Source organism: Pseudopodoces humilis, chromosome 2 (genome assembly GCF_049639895.1).
Source record: "Pseudopodoces humilis isolate 2021_Gansu_Grassland_sample_001 chromosome 2, ASM4963989v1, whole genome shotgun sequence".
In the NCBI taxonomy this organism is placed as follows: Eukaryota; Metazoa; Chordata; class Aves; order Passeriformes; family Paridae; genus Pseudopodoces; species Pseudopodoces humilis.
Window position 1 is genome coordinate 2,318,317 of NC_142201.1, and position 22,451 is coordinate 2,340,767.

Below are 22,451 nucleotides of genomic sequence, written 5' to 3' on the forward strand. Positions count from 1 at the left end.
TAGGGTTTTTTTTTTTTTGTCAAATAGGAGGAAAACTCAGTAACTCAGTGCCTTAAATAGATTTTTCCATTGGTACATTATAGATAGGAGACACCAACCAAAAAAGTTTAGTGATACAATGTTTTTAATGATATATTTTCAGTATTTTGGATTGGAGTAAGGGACAGTATGAAATTAATTTTCATAGAAGGCTGGACAGGGCTTGGAGCAGTTTGGGACAGTGGGAGGTGTCCCTGCCCATGGCAGGGGTGGCACTGGATGGGCTTTAAGGTCATTTCCAACCCAAACAATTCCATGGTTCTGTGATTTCTGAGCTGAGCTTGAGGAATGACTCAAAAAACCAAATCCTTTTTGTCAGTGTAAGGAGCAGAGTGAGCAGGGCCCAAAGATCATCAAGGTGTTAAAGGAACACACAGGGAAAGCAAAATCACAGAGAAAATAAAATTCCTGTTCTTGCCTCCGAGTTTACAGTGCAACAGTTCCACAGAATCCCAGGATCCCTGAGGCTGGAAAAGCCCTCGCAGCCCATGGAGTCCCAGCTGTGCCCAATGCCCACCTTGTCCCCAGCCCAGAGCCCTGAGTGCCACGTCCAGCCCTTCCTTGGGCACCTCCAGGGATGGGCACTGCAAAGCTCCCTGGGCAGCCCCTGCCAAGGCCTGAGCTCCCTTTCCATGGGCAAATTCCTGCTGCTGTCCACCCTGAGCCTCCCCTGGCCCAGCCTGAGGCCGTTCCCTCTCCTCCTGTCCCTGTTCCCTGGCAGCAGAGCCCGACCCCCCCCGGCTGTCCCCTCCTGCCAGGGACTTGTGCAGAGCCACAAGGGCCCCCTGAGCCTCCTTTGCTCCAGGCTGAGCCCCTTTCCCAGCTCCCTCAGCCCCTCCTGGGGCTCCAGTCCCTTCCCAGCTCCGTTCCCTGCCCTGGACACGCTCCAGCCCCTCCAGGGCTCTCCTGCACCAGCCACAACTGGACACAGACTCGAGTTGAAATCCATGTTGTCCCAAATCTATGTTGTCCACGAACTGCCTGCAGTGTGTTCCACACTACCAGGTGGGGAAGGCAAACATGAAGATCCATGTTTAAGTGTTCCCAGGATTTCCTGGGACAATGACCTTCCCAGACAAAGCATCATGTGGAAAACAATTTTTTTAAAAAAAGCCTTTATGCAAAAGAAGCAAGAGAAGAATGGATCAAAAATTGTCAGGATGAAAGAGAAATAAAACATAACAAAAAGGTCAGTTTTCAGAGAAGGGGAGATCACAGCAGGAGTCTGCAGGGAGCTGTGCTGGGACTGGTGCTGCTTCATGTATTCCTCCGTGATCTGGAGAGGGGCTGAGCTGGGAGACACCACAGACTGCTGAGGGTATTGAGGTATTCAGGTAAAGGAAAGGTAGAGGACAAACTGAGGTGCAGTTAAAGGGCTGGCTGGAGAACTGGATAAAGACCTGGCAAGAGCGAGTGACTGGATACTAAATTGGCAGATAAAATCTGATGTAGTGAAGTAGTTCACACAGGAGGAAATTCTGTGTCCATAAGGATAGGTTCTTAGTTGATTATCCACTCACAACTGAGATCTTTGGGTTCTGATTAATATTTCCATGAAAATATTGGCACAATGTTCCCTTTTACTGAAAGAAACAAATCAAATATTTGGAATTAAGAACATAAAATTAAGAACAAACCAGAGAACATTGTAGCACACCTGCCCTGGTATAAATCCATAGTTCTCTGTATACTGTGCAGTGTGTGCAGTTCTTTTCCAGACATCTTGAAAAGGCTTCCAGGACCTGAAGGAGCTGACAAAAAAGATGGAGAGAGATAATTCCCAAGGGCTGCAGGGCCAGGAGCCAGGGAATGGCTGCCAGTGGCAGAGGGCAGGGCTGGATCTTGGGATCTTGGGCAGGAATTGTTCCCTGGCAGGGTGGGCAGGGGCTGGGATGGAATTGCCAGAGCAGCTGGGGCTGCCCCTGGATCCCTGGCAGTGCCCAAGGCCAGGCTGGACATTGGGAGCTCCTGGGACAGTGGGAGGTGTCCCTGACATGGAAGGGGTGGCACTGGGTGGTCTTTGAGGTCCCTTCCAACCCAACTCATTTCAGGATTCTGTGATTTCTGTGATTTCTGTGTTCCTGTAATTCTGTGATCTCAACTCCAAGCCAATTCTGAAAAACAGAATTTCAGAGAAAAATCCTCTCATCCCAGCATTCCCTTACACCCTCAGCCATGGCCTTCAAGGACAACTGGAAGCTGCTGCAGAGAGCCCTGGGTTTGGACTTTATGACACTTGGGAAAAGGAACAGCAAATGCTTGGAAAAGTTTCTCACTTTGGAAGTAACTTTTAAGGAATCTTTTCCCCCCTGGAACAGATCCGTGTTGCCTATAAAACCTTGTGTTATTGTCCCTTTGGCTAAGAATGTGATGCTCAGAATCTGGAATTTGGGTAAAAATTAATACCACAGAGTTGGTGTATTTACTATAATTTATTACATACCAATTTCACTGCCTTGAAAAGCAACATAAAAAAGACAACAAAAAGTTCTTTCTTGTGACAATCTAAGCAAGAAATATTTTTTTTGCTGCTGTTTTCAGCCTTTGAAACTTCAAGTTGCTTATAAATTTCCCTGACCAAAATATTACCCTTCCAAAAAACAAAAAAAAACCAAACCCAAATTCTCCTTGTTCCTTCCACTTAAAACAGATGAAAAAAAAAAAGATAGGGGAGGTTTAAAGAATAAAAAATCAGCCTGAAGTAACACCCAGGACAGAAAACTTCTTCCAAGCAGTTAAAGCTTGGCAAACCTGCAAACAATGGCAAACAAACAAACAAGGATCAGTTGAGTGTTTGTCTCAGCCTGAATGTTCTGGACACACACAAAACCTCCCAAACTATCCTCAAATCCCCAAAATAAGGTCAGGAAGTGTTCCGTTCCTGATGTTTCATGTTGGAAAACCCCCTGTGTGTTCTGGCCATCCCAAATATAAAGTTCCTGTGCAAATTTGAGTTTGTTTTTTTTATATATAATTGACATTAGTTCGTGCTAATTAATTAAATTTATTTAATTAATATAATTCTTCAGAAATGTATTAATTCAGACTTTTATGTGTCAAATATGAGATTTACATGTGATACTCATACACCTAGAATGGAGTAGAGTTTATTCTAACAGAATAAATGAAATAAATATCCAGAGTAGGTTACATTATATTGATTTTTAAAAATATTTATGCTACTACAGGTGTATTTGGCTACTTGGAATTTTCTCAATACTTTTCATTAAGATTTCTTTTAATTTCTTTTAATTTCTTTTAATTTTTAACTGGAAGTCTTTATGTTCTGCCTGAAATTTGGGTCCAGTTTTACCTATTTGAGGTAATCCCTTTCAAAAACTTCTCTGTCAATATATCAAAATTCGGTTGAGGTTTTATTGTGAAAAGACTTGCTGTTACACATAGGTTGGAAAGGGGGAAACAGTGGGATTGAGGTGATTTTTCAGCTTTTGTTTTGGGTTTTATAAAGCAAGAGGGAAACTTTCTGTGCTGGGAGCACAAGTGTTGTGTGTCCTGCTCTGGGATGGGAACACACAGGAGAGGAGAGGATATTTTAGTGGAAAGAGATCTAAAACCATCATCTAATTCAATTGTACTCATCAACCTGATGGGCCCTGCCCACAAAAATATCAAATACCTGGAGTTATGGTAATTTCATTGTCCAGAAAGGAAAGGATTTATGGGCAATGCTGTTAGAGCAGAGAAGGGGTTTGGTGCAACCCCTGCCTCAGAGAGTTTCTTGTGCAGCTGCTGCTCAGTGAAATCTTTTCCATCTCCACAGAATTGCCAACTTTACCAAGGCCACTGGACAATTTCAATCCTGAGAGATTTCTTGGGGAACAATTTAACTATTTATGAAATACCAGTTAAACAAGCAACACATCTTCCATTATGCTACCAATGCCTGTCAATTGTCCCCAGTTTAAACCCATTTTTTTATTATTCCTTATATCAGGGAATCATAGATCCCAGAGTGGTTTGGGTTAGGAGGGATTTTAAGGATCATCCAGTGCCACCCCTGCCATGGCAGGGACAGTTCCCACTGTCCCAAGCTGCTCCAAGCCCCACTGTCCAACCTGGCACTGCCCCAGGGCAGCCACAGCTTCCCTGGAAAACCTGTGCCAGGGCCTTCCCAATCCACAGCAATTGTTCCCCAAATCCCATCCAGTCCTACTTTCTGTCAGCTTGAAGCCATTCCCCCTTGTTCTGTCACTCCTTTATGGTCCCTTCCAACCCAAACCAGATTCTATGATTCTGCCCCAGATTTGTTTTTGGGGTGCTGGACCCTTTGCAAAGTTTTCTGATGTCCTGACACCTGAAATCCAGGACTTCTCCATGGCTGTTTTTTAACTCACCCAGGCAGTTCTGCAGCTGGGAGTCACTGCCAGTAGGGAAGAGGGAGCCCTGAAACTTCTTTAAAAGGATGGAGATGGAGAACTTCTCCATCCCTTTACCCCTCAGAGGGAATTGGGTCCTGATTTACCCATGTCAGAGGTGGCTGGCTCCAGCCCCAAATGCTTTGTGTGCTGTTTTCCTTCCCACAGCAGTTTCAGACTGGTGCCCACGGTGCTTCCCCCTCAGGTGCCCGTGATGTTGTGCCCTCTCCAGAGTTTCAGCTGCCCTGGGAATGCTCCAGGGATATCCCCACCCTGGGAGTGCAGCCCTGCCCAGCAGTTATTTTGGGAGCTCCATCCTGGCAGGACTGGGCCCTGCAGGCCCGGCTGGTCCCTCTGGAATTTCAGCAGGGATCTCAGCAGAAGGTCAGCACCGACCTTGCATTGCCAGTTCCCTGGAATAGCTCACGGAGGGGAAATGCAGGCCCCAAAAACGGTGCCCTACAAAAGAGGATTAGGCTAATGTAGGCAATTAGCCTACATTAGTGATGCCACAGAACAGCTCCAGGGCCTGGCAGTGGGGAACTGGGGCTGAAATGCACCTCATGGGCAGGTGAGGTACACACAGCTCCTCTGCTTTATGTGCACAGCAGAAAATACAAACTCTTTATTCTGGGTTACTAATTCTGAGTGCATCACCCCCTGATTAGACCCTCAGCTCTTGTCATGGCTTTTTATTCCTTGCAGTGCTCAGCCACCTCTGAGAGACCCACCTTGGGCAGAGGTGGTAAATAAAGAGATTCACAGAAGTTCTGGAAGCTGGTGGCTGGGCAGAGGATTGATCCTGGCTATTCACTAAACCATCTCTCACTTTGGGAAAAGCTCAGCTGTTTTGGGATGTTTCACCTGAACATCAGGAAGAACTTTTCTGTGCAGTGACTCAGCACTGGAGTCCTCTGGGCAACCTGTACCAGGGTCTCACCATCCTCACAGTAAAGAATTTTGTTGTAATCTCTAATTTAAATTTACTCTTTGTCAGCTTAAGGCCATTCCTCCTTGTCCCATCACTCCATGATCTTGTAATAAGTCTCTCTCCATCTTTAATTTGAACTAGGATGGGATAGATGGATTTGAACTAGGAGGGAAAAAGGAAGACAACAAAGCATTTCTGCTTCTACTGCTTCTTCTACTGAAGAATGACTTCTTAGCCTAATGAAGCTCTGTGACAATTTTAGAAAGAATTATTTAAAATTCATCACAATTTCTTTTTCTTAGCTAGCAGGAGGTTGATCAAGTGGCCACCAAGCAGAACATACTTCTAAGAACTTTCTTGAATGGATTTGTGTCAGGATACCACAAATATCATGGTCAGGAATTTCAAGAACAAAATCCCTGTGGAAGCTGCACAAGGAGCTTTCTCCTGACAGCAAGAACCAAGTTTTCATTTTGGCCAGCAAAGACACCAGTGCTGCTGCACAAGAGAGCAGGGAATTGGTGTTGAAAAGGGAAGGAGCCAATGAAGGAGCTGATTTTAATGGAATTCAGGACAGTTTTTGACTCTTCCAGGAATTCCGACAGAGAAGCAAAAGCGGGGCATTGAACAGGTGTGGATCCAATGATGTTACAATCAGCAGAACCAAAGATTTTTAAAGAGCCATGGATTGTACTGGTCCTTTTGGATGTGAGGGTGACTTTATGATTAAATTAACCTTTTTTTTTAAATTTTCTAACACAGGGAAACCAGATTGGAAATTGAGGTGTAGAGGAGCTCCCAGTTGGGAAATACTTGACATTGTAGCACTTGATTTACAAAAGTTTTAAAGAATCACAATTCTTCAGAATGCCTGATTTTAACAGGAACTGTTCTGCACTCCCATAAATGTATTTATCATGGAAAGTGGTCTTAGGACGACTTCTGGGATACAACTTCCAAGTATGCATTTTCCCTAGGATAACTAACACAGCCTTTTTCCTGGACACTTCTTCTCCAGAAAACTCCATGGTTTTGGGGAAGGATTTTCACAGAATCACTGAGGTTGGAAAAGATCTCTAAAATCATCAAGTCCAGCCTGTGCTTGATGCCCACTTTGTCCCCAGCCCAGAGCGCCTCATCCAGGTTTTCCTTGGACACCTCCAGGAATGGGGACTCCAAACCTCCCTGGGCAGCCCCTCCAACACTTAACAATCATTTCCATGAAAAAAAAAATTCCTCCTGATATCCAGAAATTCCTGCCTGACGTTTTAAACCGGAAAAGAAACTTTTCATACTCAGGAGCGTGATCTTCACCACAAGTGTGAACACCAAGGAACACAATTCCAGAGAGTATCAGGGAGAACTCAGGGAGATGCACTTTTTTTTTGGGAACAAGCCTCATCCAGCAGCAATTCCAGGACCTTCTGGTCCAGAGGCGTGCCAACCTACACAATGTGCAGCTCTGGCTGTCAATCCAATGCCGGTACTATCGAAGCCGGCTCTGATGATGACTCAAAAGCCGATCTATCTCCATCCGAATGGGTTACCATGGCAACCCCTCTGGCCTAAAAAGAGCTGGACCACATTAGTTACTTAGCAGCACCTTTTTGACAGGCGAAACACAAGCTGCTCCCTCCAGATGATGGTTTCATTTAGAACTGCGGCTGTCTGGGAGCTGCCGCGGCGCTCTGGGAAGCGTTGGTGATGTAACCCATGGAGGAGAACTTCTGCTGGGACTTCACTTGGGGTTGGTGCCCAGCACCAAAGGAATTGAGCTGTGTGGTGGCTTTGGTGGAGAAACACAGCAGCAGAATCTTTCTTTCTGTATTATGATGGAATTCTTCCTCAAGATCTTCCAGCTTGGGTCTGGTGTCCTGAGAGGGCCCCTCTTCCATCAGGATACAGAGGATTATTGGAATTGCTGCTGGTCCAACACAGCATCTACATCAAAACTTGCACCCAAAGTACAAATGCTGAGCCCTGGAAAACTCAGGGTGCCCACGGCTGCTATGAAGGAAGCCTGGAGCTCAGGCAGAGATGGAAATGCTCCAGAAGGAAAACTGCAGGGCTACAAGGGCAGGTTGGATCAGGGAATGAAGCCTTCCAGAGCACACAGTGAAGAGGCAAATGAATCCCTGTACTCCATGTAGGAAGGCTGAAAAGGGAAAAAGTGGAACACATTTCCCATAATCACACTCCACTACCAGAGAATCGTAGTTTGGGTTGGAAGGGGCCTTAAAGCCCATCCAGTGCCATCCCAGCCATGGCAGGGACACCTCCCACTGTCCCAGGTGCTCCCAGCCCCAATGTCCAGCCTGGCCTTGGGCACTGCCAGGGATCCAGGAGCAGCCCCAGCTGCTCTGGGCACTCTGTGCCAGGGCCTGCCCACCCTGCCAGGGATCAGCTTTCTCATATTCCTAACCTAAAATTCCCCTCTTTCAGTTTGAAATCACTCCTCCCTGTCCTGTTACTCCAGGTCCTGATGAATTGTCCCTCTCCAGCTTCCCTGTAGCCCCTTTCAGACACTGGAAGTTGCTGTGAGGTCTCCACACAACCTTCTCTTCTCCAGGCTGCAGAGCCTGGGACAGTGGAAGGTGTCCCTGCCCATGGCAGGGGTGGCACTGGATGGTTTGTAATCCAATCATAGAATCAAACTGATTCTATAGTAGTAGAGTGTGATTATGGGTACTACGTCCCATTTTTCCCCTTTTTAGCTGTTTTGTTACATCTGTTCCACTTCTCTAGACTGCTGTACATTATTTTCTCTCTTACATCCCATTTCTGCACTTTCCTCCTCATTTTTAATGTGTTTTTTTCTTATTTTTTCTCAATTTTTCTGCTTATTATTGTTATTTTTGGCTCCAAATATTCTGCTTTCTGAGGGGTGGTCTCTTAGGAAGAGAAGCCCAAGCCTATCCACTAATTCATACAGAATGTACACAAACTCTTGTCTTCAAGTACTGCAAACCTACTTCAGGTGTTGTGGAGAGTTAAAAAAAAAAAAGACTCTCAAGTCTTCCCTGTCTTAGCAGTCCCTCCCTTCCTAAAGAAAATTTAAAAAAGAGTGAGATTTGATAACTTTTGATAAGCAAGAGCTTGGATTCCTTTTATCCAGGTCACAACTTGTGTGCAAAGTTTCCAGGTGGGGCAGGATTCTGGTGGAATCCCAGCCTGGAGGATCCCTATCCAAAGCCTTAACCTCTGGCAGAGAACACAAGTTCAGTTTCTGACAACCCATTCCATGAAGAAATTCCTCCTGATGTCCAACCTGAACCTCCCCTTGCTTTTTAATGAAATGAATATTGAAGAGAACACTTTTGTACAAGGGAAGAACCATGCAGGTTATTTATTATCCAAATAAAATTAACAATCCAAAAATATCTAGTTGTTTGTGATGGAAAAGTAACATTTTAAGAAGATGTCATCACCATTTAAAGGACATTTTATCTCTGCCCAAGGTGCCAGAGCTTGGGTATAGCCAGCAAAATAAAAGTAGAGGATGACTGAGCAAATGCACAAACTCTTGAAAAGTCTGTAATATTTTTAAGTGTTAGCAAAAGAACCCTCAAAACCTGACAAAAACCCCAAACCCCAAGAAGTTACAGTAATGAACAGTGTAACAAATTTCTGTGAGCTTTGCAGTTGCCTACACTGCGCAACAGAAAAACTATTCTGTCACTGCACTCACGCAGACCAGAAAGAGATTTTAGAGGGGAAAAAATCCTCAGGGAATGTCCCCCCTTGCTCCTCTCTGAGAGCGGAGCTGTCCTTCCTGACTGAGAGATTGGGCTGAGGTTGTTGGACTTTGATATCTTGGAATTGTCCATGTTGGAAGAGCCCTCCAGGATCACCCAGTGCCACCCCAGCCCCAGCAGCATCACCCCAAACCCTGTCCCCAAGGGCCACATCCAGACTCCTCCGGGACAATTCCAGGGACAGCGACTCCAAACCTCCCTGGGCAGCTCATCCCAAGGCCTGACCGCTCTTCCAGGGAAATTTTCTTTCCCAGTCTCCAACCTGAGTCTCCCCTGGTGCCATTTGAGGCCATTTCCTCTCCTCCTTTCCCTTGGGACATGGCAGCAGAGCCCGACCCCCCTGGCTGTCTCCTCCTGCCAGGGACTTGTGCAGAGCCACAAGGGCCCCCTGAGCCTCCTTTGCTCCAGGCTGAGCCCCTTTCCCAGCTCCCTCAGGTGTTGCTTTCCACATCCCAGAACAAGAACCACATTCTGGCTCAGAGTCAACAAGAGAAGTTTCAAAAGCAGCTCCAAGTGACCTCAAATCTTTCCAGAGCTGTGGGGAAGGAGAAAGCACCACTTAAATCATGGTGCTCCCAAGCACCTCTCATGGCTGGAAGGTGCAATTCCATAAATAATTTCAACTCACCTAACACCTCCCTGTCACTCCTGGGGTGCTCCCATGGTTCCCCTGCTCTTCCCTGTGCACCCCTGTCCCTGGAGAGGGGCTTTTCACAAGGGACTGCGGCGACAAACAGGAATGGCCTTAAGCTAAAAAAAAAAGCGAGGTTTAGATGGCGAAATCCTTTCTTGGGAAGTGGGGAAGCCCTGGCATAGGTTTTCCAGGGAAGCTGTGGCTGCCCCTGGATCCCTGGAGGTGCCCAAGGCCAGGCTGGACACTGGGGTTTGGAGCCACCTGGAATAATGGAAGGTGTCCCTGCCATGGCAGTGGTGACACTGGATGGGCTTTTATGTCCTTTCCACCCCAACCCACTCTGGGATTCTGTGATTACACAATTTAAGTAAAATTCTCAACAGTTCAGTTATTTGGGGGGCTTTGGCTGTGGCTGCATCCGTCTGCCAATCCTTGGCTGCTTATTTCCACCTTTTAAGCCAAGATAAAAAAATATTAAAACAGGAAGAAAAAGCAAATGGAACAAGTAACATGTCCTAATTTCTCCAAGGAGGCTGGCTGGGAACTGAAATGACTAGATTAAAGTATCACACGTCAGAATTAAAGTATTAGATAAAGGCCAGTCCCTACTTTTTGATCTTTGTGGGCATTCCAGAAATTAAAAAAAAAAACACAACCCAAAAACATTAAAAACCCCCTGTCACAGATTTAGGCTGGAAGCACCGATACAGCAATTCCAAGGGGAAAGGAGCCTTCAGCAGCTCGAGGCTCCCACACAGGGCTACTTATAGTGCATATTTTAACTCATTTTTTGGGAAATGTATTGATCTTTTGAGGGGGATGAGGAAGACCCCTGGATGCAATTCCAAGGGGAGAAGAGCCTTTTATTCTGTTATTCCCTCAGCACCTCGAGGCTCCCCCACCAAGCTACTTTTAGTGCATTTTTAAACCCATTTTGGGGGAATATATGGATTTTCAGAGGGGGATGAGAAAGACCCCTGGATGCAATTCTGAATGGAAAGGAGCTTTGCCTCAGCAGCTTGAGGCTCCCATACCCAACTAATTTCTGGAGGAATATATATTTTTTTCTGAGGAAAATTAGAAAAAGCCCTGGATGGAATTTCAAGGGGAAAAGAGCCTTCCCTCAGCAGCTCAATGCTCCCACACCAGGTGACTTTCAGTGCGTTTTTTAACTTGTTCTTGGATGGAATATATTGATTTTCTGAGGGGACAAGAAAGACCCCTGGATGCAATTCTGAGGGGGAAAAGACCTAGAATCCCGTGACTCCCCCAACACGTCGAGGCTCCCACACCGGACGATTTTTACCACACTTTCCAACTCGTTTTCAGCCGTGGTATTTTTAAGCGGGTCGAGAAAGACCCGTGGACGTAATTGCGACGGGAGGGGAGAGGAACCTTCCCACAGCAGGTCGAGACTGCTACTCCAGGCTCCTTCCAGTGCGTTTTTGGATCGGTTTTTCGGCAATGTCTCGCTTTCCGTGCCCGGCCCTGTGCCTCCCCACAGGCGGCGGGCGGGAAGCCCCGGCGGGCTCGGCCTCGCGCTCCCGGCGCCCCCTGCGGGCCGGGGCCGGCACCGCCTCAGCCGCCGGATCCCCCCTCACCGGGAATGGCGGCCGCTCCCCTTCCCCGCCCCGCCGGGGCCATCCCGGCCCGCAGCGCCGCCGACACCGTCACACGCCGGAGGGCGGGCGGGCATGGATCGGGAAGGAGGGGGAAGGAGCCGTTGCCATGGAGAGCGCGGCCCGCCCTTGCCTCCCCACGTCAGCGCTGTCTCCCGCCCGGCCGCGGGTGATTGACAGTTGCCACGGCAACAGGCTCGCCCCCGCCGCCATTTTGTCAGTTGGGTTTTTTTTTTAAATTTTAAAAAAACCGTTAAAAAATTAAAACAAAATAAAATAATAATAAATAACACGAGCGAAGAGCTCCACTTCCGCCAGAATCTCGGGGGTTATTATATTTTTTTTTAAGTTTTTCTTTTTCCTTCTCCTTCTTCCGACCTCCACCGCGAAAGGAAAAGGAAAAAGAAGGGACGCAAAAAAAGTGCGCTCCGAGGGTCCCGCCGGGGATGCGCGGCCCGGCTTGAGGCGGCGGTGCGGGAAGCGAAGCCGGTTCGTGAGGAAGAAGGGAGGGAGGGAAGGAGGAGCGGGCGGGGAGGGAGGGAGGGGGAGGAGGTAGCGGCTGGCAGGCGGGGGAGGGAGGGAGGGAGCGAGGAGTTCCCGGGGGCTCGGTACGGCGCTGCGCTTCCCCCCATCCCCTCCTCCTCCTCCTTCTCCTCCTCCTCCTCCTCCTCCCGCTCCTCCCGCTCCCCCCGCCGCTGTCCCCGCGCTCCCGGCCGGGGCTCAGGCCGCCGATCGCAGCCGAGCCGAGGCGAGGCCGAGCCGCCGCCGGGCGCTGCGCAGGTTTGGACCGCGCGCCATTTTGTGAGGGCAGCGAACACCCAGAGCCCGGCCGGGGACCCGCCGGGCCGCCCGGGCTCCCCTTCCCACCGCGGGCAGACCCGCGGCCCGAGGGAGGAGGAGGCGCCGCCGCCGCCGAGGCCCCCGGGGAAGAGCGGGAGGACGCGCCCGGCGCTCGCCCCGCGGAGGGAGAGGCCTCGCCCCGGGAGAAGCCGCCGCACGGGTGAGTGAGACGCCGCACCGCGGGACGAGCCGGGGCCGCCTCGCCCGGGCCCGCGGCGGAGGGGCCGCAGCGCTTCGCTGCCATCTTAGAGCGGGAGCGGCGGCAGGGCCGGGATCCATCCCCGCCCGCCCCTCCGCAGCCCGCGGCCTTTTTCCCCTTGGAGCGCGGCTGTGGCTTCCCGGGCCTTGGGAGCGGCGATGGAGGAAGGGAGCTCGCCCGGAGCCTCTCGGTGTTATGCGCAACGCCCTGCGGTGGGCGGGTGCGAGGGCTCGGGCCGGGCTGGCGGCGAGGAGGGCGGCAGGACTTGGAGCATCACCTGTTGTAGGGGAAGATTGGGATGCCCCGGCACCTGTGAGGGGCCGGTGGGGCGGGTGGGGAAGGTGGAGGGAGATGGGGAAGGAGTTACCTGAGCGAGGTGCCTGTCATCCCTTCGGTGGGGGTGGGGAGGAGGAGGGAGCAGCGTTGGGAATAGGCACAGGGACACGCAGGGACACACAGGCACAGGGACAGACAGGGACACACGGGCACTCCCCAGGGAGGTGGTGGAGGCACCGTCCCTGGAGGTCTTTAAGGAAAGGCTGGACGTGGCTCTCGGTGCCATGGTCTGGTTGACAAGGTGGCCGTAGGTTGGACTCGATGCTCTCGGAAGTCTTTTCCATCATTAATGATTCCCTGATTCCATATTTTACTAGCTGGCCGCAGCCTTTTAGGGATCCAGCTTTGTGTTGCTGGAGGAATTGGAGCTCTTCTCGGATACACTGGGTGCTCCTCTGGAGTGGCCAGAGTTCCCTCTCGCCGCCGCGGGATCACAAAACGCATTTAAAAGTCCTGGAATTCGGAATTTAGAAATTGGCGTGTTTTTGAATCTCGGTCGGCTTTGAAGTTTTGGGTTTAGCCCGTCCAAAGACCACGTAGGGGTTCTTTGATCATGTCTCTAGATTGCTGCTGTTACTTAGCTCTCCTATTACTCCACAGCCATCGGGGGAAATAAACATTTATTGTTATTTAAAATCAACAAAGACAGAGTAGCTGACTCCAAAATAAATCGACAGGCGTGTTTTTGACAACCATCCTGGTTGAATCCGAATGAGAGTGTGCTGTTAACTTTAGCCAGGAGGTACTTGTAATCACACTGAGGTGGATGGAGTTTCATGGGGGCCTGGATTTCTACAAGTTAACAACTTTTTTTTATTATCTTCTTAGTATTTCCTTTCCTCTTCCTCAAGAAAGGTGTGGGAAGTTGAAGAACACGTAGATGATAGCTGGTGATAAATTAGTAAACATTTAGTTTCTGGTAGGATTTAATTCTCTGCCTGTAACCAAGCAGAATTTAACTTCCCTCCCTGGAATAGTCTGTAGCCCTAAAAAGTTTTGGTAAACTTATTTCTCTCTTTCTCCACGCCACCCTCCCCCCAACCTCTGTAGGTTGGATATTTTTGGAAAATTAATTATACTTTATAGAGTTAGAATAATAACACTGAAAATAACTCTGAGCTAGTATTTGTTAACTATTATCTATATATATTTGGTGTGTGTATATATAGATACTTTTGTAGGCTACGCTTCATGTTTTTGGCTTACATGAATTATTTAGAACTAGACTTTTTATTTGCAGTCTGAAGTAGAATATGTGTGTGAAGTGTTAAATTTACATTTTCTGCTGTGAATTAAAAATTCCGTCCAAGTTTATGAAGCTTATTGAGTTTAATTCATGGCTTTGGAATATTCCTTGGGTGAAGCAAGTATATCTTGCTCAAAATTGAAGAACGAGCGGGGTTTTCTTAAGCCAGGAGGGCAATAGGTCAAGAGTTTGATATTGTTTCCAGGCTCTAGGCTGGGGTTGGTTACAGGAGCAGCAAGCGTTACAGTTCCTGCATCAATACTTGGGTGGATTTGGGACTTGTCATTGGCATCCCCTCCCCCCCCCGCTGGACAGTGACAGGGATAATTTTACCCAATAGCAGCCAAGAGTTCTCCGTTTCAGTGCCGATTTATGGGCAGGATTCCCTCCCCTGTGTGAAACAACGAGGGACTCACCGGGAATTTATCCATTTTGGAAGTCTGGGGGGTTGTGCAGGTTGGGAATTAGCACGTGATGGCCATCAGCGACTTCTGCAAACTGGTTGATAGTTTAAACAAAGTAGCAGAACACCACTGGTGTCCGGGAAAAAACTGTGCCTTGTCAGAGCTTTTCAAGTGACATTTAATTAGGACAGACTTGCTTACATGTGCCACATCTTAAAGTCATGTTTGAAACTGGACCACCTGCTCAGATGGTATGTGAAAAGAATGAACACACAAAACCGGAGCCTTTATTTGCCATGCAGGCATTTCACAGCTTCATCTGAGCTCAAATGGGTGCTGATTCGAAGACTAAAACTTACTGGTACCAAAAAAAGCACTTTTTGTTGCTATAATTAGATTATCTTCTGGGAATTCCTCTTAAAACCTGTTCATTTCAGGTGTTTTTAAGCCTGGCTGTGGGACTGCAGGTTGAAAGCTGTGGTGACAATTTGTGTTTTTGAGTGAGAATTGCAGCCTTATATCTGTTTAGCCTTTCCATGGTCATTTTGAATGCCATTTGGAGAGTGTTCTCCACAATGAAGTACAAAACTTTCTGATGCCTTTATATTATGGGAGTTGTATAACTTCTGAAATCCTTTTGTAAATAGATCTGTTGCTGTAGAATAGGATTATTTACAGAGAACTGCTGCTTTTGTCTTTATAACTGAGTACAATACATTATTTGTTGAGTTTACAGTTTCATCTCTTCTTTGCTAAGAGGTTGGTAAGAAATACATTTTCACAAAAATTATGTAATAACTTTATGTCTACTCAGACTCTGATGCTTTTGCAGTGAGAGATCTTTTTTGTGCTAAGACTATTTGAAATAATACCAAAAACCTGTCTTGAGTGAACTGCTGTTCTTGTGAGCTTCTGAGGGAAGAAAGAAGTAATCAGGAGAAGGGGAATGCTCTTCCTTTCCTTCCTCACCTCCATGGGTCCTTCAAGAGGAGGCTTATGGGAACTGTAGTCTTTGGATGGCTTAAGAACACCAAAGCAACTTTGGAAAATCAGGAATTGTTACTTCCACAAAGACATGTTCCATATGTGGAGTTGTCCAGTGCTGGCTCTTCAAGGTGACACAATATACCAGTAGAATTGCAGAGATTATCCATTGTTTTATTCATCTTTTCCTCTTTAGGGGAAGGAAGGTAAAATTCTGCATTTGATTCTCATTTATCCCAGAATGACTGGAGAAATAACTGGACAGCTTTTGCTGGTACCAGTGGATTTTATTCCTTCAGAACAGGGCTCTGGTTTGTCCTAACCCTTGGTATGGCTCACTTTGACAGATATTTGCTTTATCATCTCCTTATTTATTCCAAAGTGTCCTGTCCTGATGATTTTCAGGGAGAATCCCCACTGAAGGGCCAGGGAAATGTGGGAGACAATTCCCAGTCAGCTCTGCCTGCATCCATACAGTGGGAAAATTCTGGTGCTGCTTCAGTCACCTGTAGGAAAACAAAATCAGTTAAATCCCAGCTCAGAATTTTGGAAAAGCAGGGATATGGTTCTGTAACTGAAACACCACGAGCTGACACCTTTTTGTAAACATTCTTCATGTGAAGTTTCCAGGGTCTGGGTAGTACCAAGTACCTGAAAGTGAAACTGAGTAAATGAAAGTAAAATTAACTCCATTAAGTGTCAGTTTTGTTCCAGCTGTAGAGACCAAGCTTTCAATTGATGTTACATAAAGTTCTAAAGCCTCCTTGTATTCTTTTTTTCCCCTCTTTTTCTTTTCCCCCAGAGGCAAATAAAAATAGACTGTGTTGTGAGTCAGTTAAAGGAATAGTTAATAATACATTAATACCTCTTTGTGTTGAAAAGTTTCCTCTTTCTTTTTGGTAACTGGATGGTGAAATAAGAGAGGGATGGAAATGTACAAATTGATTTCTGATGGCAGAGTCATTCCTTCAAAAAATAATGGGAAAAAAATTAGACTGGATTTTGTTGAGTTACTGGAAAAAATAAATCAAATTAGTAGGATGACTAGTTCACAAAAGCATAAGTAAATAATTTTAATGATTAAATTGAACTTGCCAGTGAAACTTTTAAATCCTGGTGTCCCAAAAACCTGCTGTTCATTGGTTTTGTGATTCCCTGACTGCAAACACATTTCATTCCAAATCCCCTTTCCCTGTATGTGTTCAGCTCATGATTTATGCTTCTGTGAACTCCATAAATTGCTAATAACTCATTTACTGTGATCCTGTTGCAACATCCAGCATCTCCTTTGTAGAGGGAGCAGTTTTGTTCCCCTGGTATCAGTTTGAGTTAAAACTCGAGGAAGGGGTTAAAAGAGGAGAGAAATATTGTCAGGGAAGTGAATGTATTGGTACTTCCTCAGTTCTGTGTTTTCCTGGTCACTCTGAGTTCCCTCACACTGATCTCTGCCCTGTCTGGTTGTAACTACAGCTTTTTCCTTACTTACAGCTGTATAACCACATATATTCCTGTTTTTAAATGCAGTTTTAACAGGACTTACACATTAAATACATAAAGGGGGGGGTGTGGTCAAAGACAAATCAGTTTCCATACACTCTTTCAAAATCTGATTGATACTGGAAGCTCAGTAACTTTCCAGGATCATGTCTGATTCTGGCTTCTTTATTGTTATTCTTTCCAAGTTGTGGATAATTAGGCATTAATATAATGCTGTGCCAGAGTTAGTGTTTGAAATACATTGATTTCTTTGTTAATGTTACAAGATCCTGGTAGTTTTCATTTCTATAGAAGTTACTTATAAATACAACAAACACTGGGTCGGTGTTGTGGAATAACAGCTTAATGCACATTTTTCACCATCATGAGATGTTCCTAAGCTTTGAATTCTGTGCTCTTGTACTTGGGGTGACTTTCAGTCAATGTCAGAGCGTGCCTTCAGAAACTGAGATTGTTATGGCAGGCCCTGTGCAGGAAAAGGAGCATTCCTGCAAATGCTGGATGTGTGTGTGATTGCACCTATGGATCTCTGTCTTCCCAATAAAATCAGATTTTTCATGGAATCCCAGGATGGTTTGGGTTGGAGGGGACCTTAAATCCCATCCAGTGCCACCCCCTGCCATGGCAGGGACACCTCCCACTGTCCCAGGTGCTCCCAGCCCCAGTGTCCAGCCTGGCCTTGGGCACTGCCAGGGATCCAGGGGCAGCCCCAGCTGCTCTGGCAATTCCATCCCAGCCCCTGCCCACCCTGCCAGGGAACAATTCCTGCCCAAGATCCCAAGATCCAGCCCTGCCCTCTGCCACTGGCAGCCATTCCCTGGCTCCTGGCCCTGCAGCCCTTGGCAATTGTCTCTCTGCAGCTTTCCTGGGGCTCCTTCAGGCCCTGCAAGGCCACCCTGAGCTCAGCCCAAAGCTTCTCCTGGCCAGGCTGAACAATGGCAGCTGGGCCAGCCTTTCCTGCCAGCAGAGCTGCTCCATCCCTCTGCTCATCCTGGAGCCTCCTCTGGGCTCTCTCCAGCAGCTCCAGCTGCTCCCTGGGCTGGGCCCCAGGGCTGGGGCAGCTCTGCAGGTGGGGTCTCACCTGAGCAGGGCACAGGGATAGAATTCCCCCTTTCCCAGCCCAGGGCATGGGGGGTTCTGGGCTGAGAACACATCGAGCTTCTCACCACCCTACACCCCCAATCCTCCTCCCCAGGGCTGCTCTCCATCCATTCCCACCCAGCCTGGTTTGTGTTTGGGATTTCCCATCCCAGGTGCAGGACCTTGGCTCTTGGCCTTGCTGAGCTCCATGAGGCTCTCACAGCCCCACCTTTGCAGCCTGTCCGGGTCCCTGTGGATGCCACCCCTCCTCTGTGTCTGCCCCACACAGCTCCATGTCTTGTCACTTGCTGAGGGTGCCCTGGGTCCCACTGTCTCTGTCCCTGACACAGTTTTTAAACTTTTGCTGAAGTCAAACTCTAACCAAAAGCTCCAAACTTTGCTGATTCTTTGCCCCAAAATCAGAGGCAGGAGTAGGTACAACTCTGGGTAGTATTAACTACTCTGCAACTACCCAGTTATTACAGCTTCACTTGGACTGACTCCTGTAGCTCCTGAAACTTCTTGTGGTGGTTTATTACTTTTAAGAAGCTTAGTATATATTTATTAATGATAAAGCTTAATTTTAAAGCTTAAATTCTAAGTGAATTGATGTGTTTTTTTGTGAACTACCTCTACTAGAGACAGCATCAGAAATGCGTCAGTTGAAGTCTGAGTGAAAAGAGTGTAAGAGACTGTGTTGTACAGGTAAAGCTTTTATAAGGACAATTAAGAATTGCTTGAGTTTGTGTTGTATTAATCTGAGTCCTTTCTTTGGATCTGATTTCTGTTTTGATTTGTATTTAAAACATGGAGTAAGTATTATTTCTTTCTGTGTCAGATTTCCTGACTTGGAGATCCCCATCCATTCCTCACATGCTGCTCTACAGAATTTCTATGACAGCTTTGGGAAAATCCATGTGTTTGTGGTTTGTAAATAAAAAGGTTGTGAGTTATGGTAATTATTGTAATTTGACAGTCTGCTGTACAAAAGCTTAATGATAGAAGGTCTAAAACTCATAATCTGGAGGTGTGAATGGAAATAATGTCTCTGATATGGCCCTTCAGGAAGGTTGATCCTTTATCCTTGCAGGGTTGTTCTGGGGATGTTCTCAGCTGTCTTTTCCACGAGTGCAGTGTCCATGTGAGCCTTGCAGTCTCTGACCCATCACAACATTCATTTATGTATCTCTGTGGAGTTAAATTAACCAGAGTCATGTTCACAGCATGGACATTTTAAAACTTTATGAGCTCAGTGTTGAAACCTTGAGAAATCCAGGAGCACAGGTGGAGGCAGATGGAGCACAGGCTCTGCACTGCCTTCCTTGCTGCTTGTTGATAACTCTGACTGCTTTGGGTCTCATTCTGGAGTCCAGAGGACTTTGCTCCATGTGATGGGCACCAGAAATGCTCTTCTTCTATAAGGAACCATTAGAATTGGAAACAGATTTCTAAAAGTGGGTTTGAAGGTTCTACCCAGTGCCCATTGACTTGATTACTGCCACACAGTAAACCCAAACACAAGTTTTTGCTAGAATATTTCCATTTAATTTATTGCAGAAGCCAATAAATCAAGGAAAACCAGTTGGCCAAGTTGTGGTGTTATCAAGTTCTCTCTTCTGAAGCCTGGTCTAAAAACCCTTCTTCTTTTCCTCTTATTATGCAAAGGAAGAATTGTGTAACTACTGTATAATGGTTGTGTTACACCTGCATAAAGCAAGTATTTAATTCTAATTTTCTGCTGGGTGTTCTTAATCAGCACCCAGTTATTTCAAGAAATGAGAAAACAAATTCTCCTTACAGTTCACAAAATTCCAGTGTTGCATCTTGAAATCACCCCCTCCTGCAAAACTTAGAAAAATGCCACTTTAATGGAACAGATTTATTTAAAAACCTGTTTCAGTTTAGCTGCTGTTCTAATGAAGTGAAATGTAAAAGATGGAGTGGCACAGGCCCACCGAGCCCTGTGTTTGGTGTGTGGAGGAAGGAATGTCCACATGTGACAAAGTGACATTTTTCTGAGGGCTCCCGCCGCGCTGCCAGCGCGCGCACGTGGTGCTTTGGTTTGGAAACACCAAAGGGAGCTGAGCAGTGACCTCTGGGCAGGCTGGGCCCTGTTTGTGTGGGGACTGGCAGGGAAGGGACTGTGGCTTTGATTCCACAGCTCAAAACCCAACCTCAGCTTTAAATGCTTTTAAAAAAACTGAAAATAAAGGAAAGGCCTCATTGGAGTAGTTCATGTTATTAAATCTCCTGGTATTGAGAAGTTAATGGTAGGCTCACATTCTGCAGCACAGGAGGTTTACTTGGGATGGTCTTTTGGGGTTTTTTTTCTTTTTTTTATTCCCCTTTTCTGTCCAGTGTAATCACTTCCAGTTCTTTATTTATTTATTTATTTGTAAATCAGGAACATGTTCTCATTGAGACCAGCTAATATTTTTTGTGTGTGTGTGACAAAGATTTCCTCAGCTTATATTTGCTGTCCTTTAATGTGTATTTCCAAAGTCTGTTAAGAGAGAGGGGGGACTTAACTGACCTTCCTTATGTCATTCCTCATTTTTAAAATATTTATCAGTTTTTTCTACCTCAGAACTATAATCCTAGGACTACATAGTATATCCCAGTATTTTGTAAGTGTTGGCCTCACTTTTTTGTTAAGATTTTGAGTCTTGTAGTTCCTACCTGATTTTATTGAAATGTGAGAATGCGTCATTATTTCTATACAAGACTTTGAATATGGGATGAAGAATTTAATGTTCAGACTTCCATATTTGAAAAAAGTCCCTTGGTATTTTCTGATACAAGTTTCTTTACCTGCTTTGCTGTTACTTTCTTCCTCTGGACCACTGCTAGTTTGAAAAACAAATCTTAATGTTCATCTTTGCATGATTTTTGTTTGCATAAAACAAAAGAATCCGAGGGCTGTGGTTTGAGGTGAGGCTGAAGCTCGAGATACATTTTCAGCAATCACAGAGTGGGCCCAGAATGCAGTTTCTGAGTTTTGTGTTAGTCATTATGTGTGCTCTGCAACATCTGAGCCCCCAGTCTGACAGTGCCAAATACATAAACTTCCTTGATGTACTTGAGAAAACAGGTGTGGATTATATTCCATAGGCTGGAAGCATGGTCTTCCTCCCAACATTCCAGTTTTGACTGTCCCTGTGGAGTTGCACTTGATTTTATTCATTATTTCTATAAAAATTCCCAAAGTAAGTCAAGCACTCAAGCACTGACAAAAATGGGAGAATTCTCTCTTGCTTTTGGTGGTCTGAACTATCTTTTATTATGCAGTAAGTATATAAATTTAATTTTTTTAAGTGGAAGTTAGTAATTGATCACTGTCCAGACCCTGTACTTGATTTTAGGTTTGGGACTTTCTCATGCTACATTTTAGTATCTGAATCAAGTAAATTCTAGTGGATTTTCCCAACATCCCATGGAAAAGTTTATCAGTGATTGCATCTAGCATACAGAAAAACCCTATCACCCAAATTTTCTGTATCCAGTCTGACCTAAGGCACGGAGCTCCTGATTTTTGGGATGAAGAGTGGGAATTCAGGGATTTTTGGCATCTTGAAGAGCTTTGTGTGCTTTCCATGCACACAGCATGAGATAAAGAACACCCTGAGCTGCTCTCCAGCAAGGGAGTGAAAGCCAAAAGGTGAAGTGACGGTGAGAGCCCAAAGTCACCTGGTGAGAGCCCAAAGTCATTGTGTGACACCTCAAAGTCACCAAATCACCAGGTTGGAAGAGACCTTCAAGATCATCGAGTCCAAACCACCCCTGATACCTCAACCAAACCACGGCACCGAGTGCCACATCCAATCCTTTTAGAAACACATCCAGGAATGGTGACTCCACCACCTCCCCAGCAGACAATTCCAGTATCACTCTTCCTGTAAAAAACTTTTTCCTAATTCCCCTTGGTCACCTGGTGAGTGCCCAAAGTTCCTGGTGACGCAGCAGGCAGAGCTGAGCTGAAGGGTTTCTGTGTCTGATGCTTTAATAGCAGGATGCTCTTTGCATTTGCAGTTTCATTTGCCTGGAGTTTGTATTCCGAGTGCTCTGTAACTTGGAGAAGCAGCCTCTTAAGGTTGGAGAGTGACTCAGCACATCCACATAGAGGTCTGCTCAAGGAATTTAGGATTTGCTTGGAAACTTGGGAGAATTAGGGTTTGAACTCGTTTTTCCCAAACAGAGTTTGTCTTAAAAAAATGCTGATTTTTAATTTGCAACCTCTTTTCCCATTTGATGCGCATACCTCAATTTTGGGGAAAGTGATGGGGTATTTCAGTAAATGGTATCATTTTGGGATAGCTGGATTGACTGGGTAGGTTGTTTTCTGTGTGCTCTCCTCCTGGTGCACATGAGAAGCATCTGTGCAATGACTAAAGGTGAATTGCAATGGATATGACATTTATACAACTTCTTTCATATGGAAGGGGAAGGAGGTGTTTATGGGATTTGTCTACTTTGTGTGATTGGAATCATGGAATAGTTTGGGTTGGAAAGAT

At 46.2% G+C, this 22,451-nt stretch overlaps 1 protein-coding gene across 2 annotated transcripts in view; it reads left to right on the forward strand.

Moving 5' to 3' along the window:
* Positions 1 to 11,650: 11,650 nt before the first annotated feature.
* DYRK1A (dual specificity tyrosine phosphorylation regulated kinase 1A) overlaps positions 11,651 to 22,451 on the forward strand; it is a 70,265-nt gene continuing 59,464 nt past the window's right edge. The window contains exon 1 of one of the 2 annotated variants that reach the window (XM_014255704.2): positions 11,651 to 11,843. The gene's annotated coding sequence lies outside the window, so the exon portion shown is untranslated. Of the gene's footprint in view, positions 11,844 to 11,960; positions 12,355 to 22,451 lie in introns of those variants that run through there. The other variant, XM_005526559.3, reaches the window with a different exon arrangement.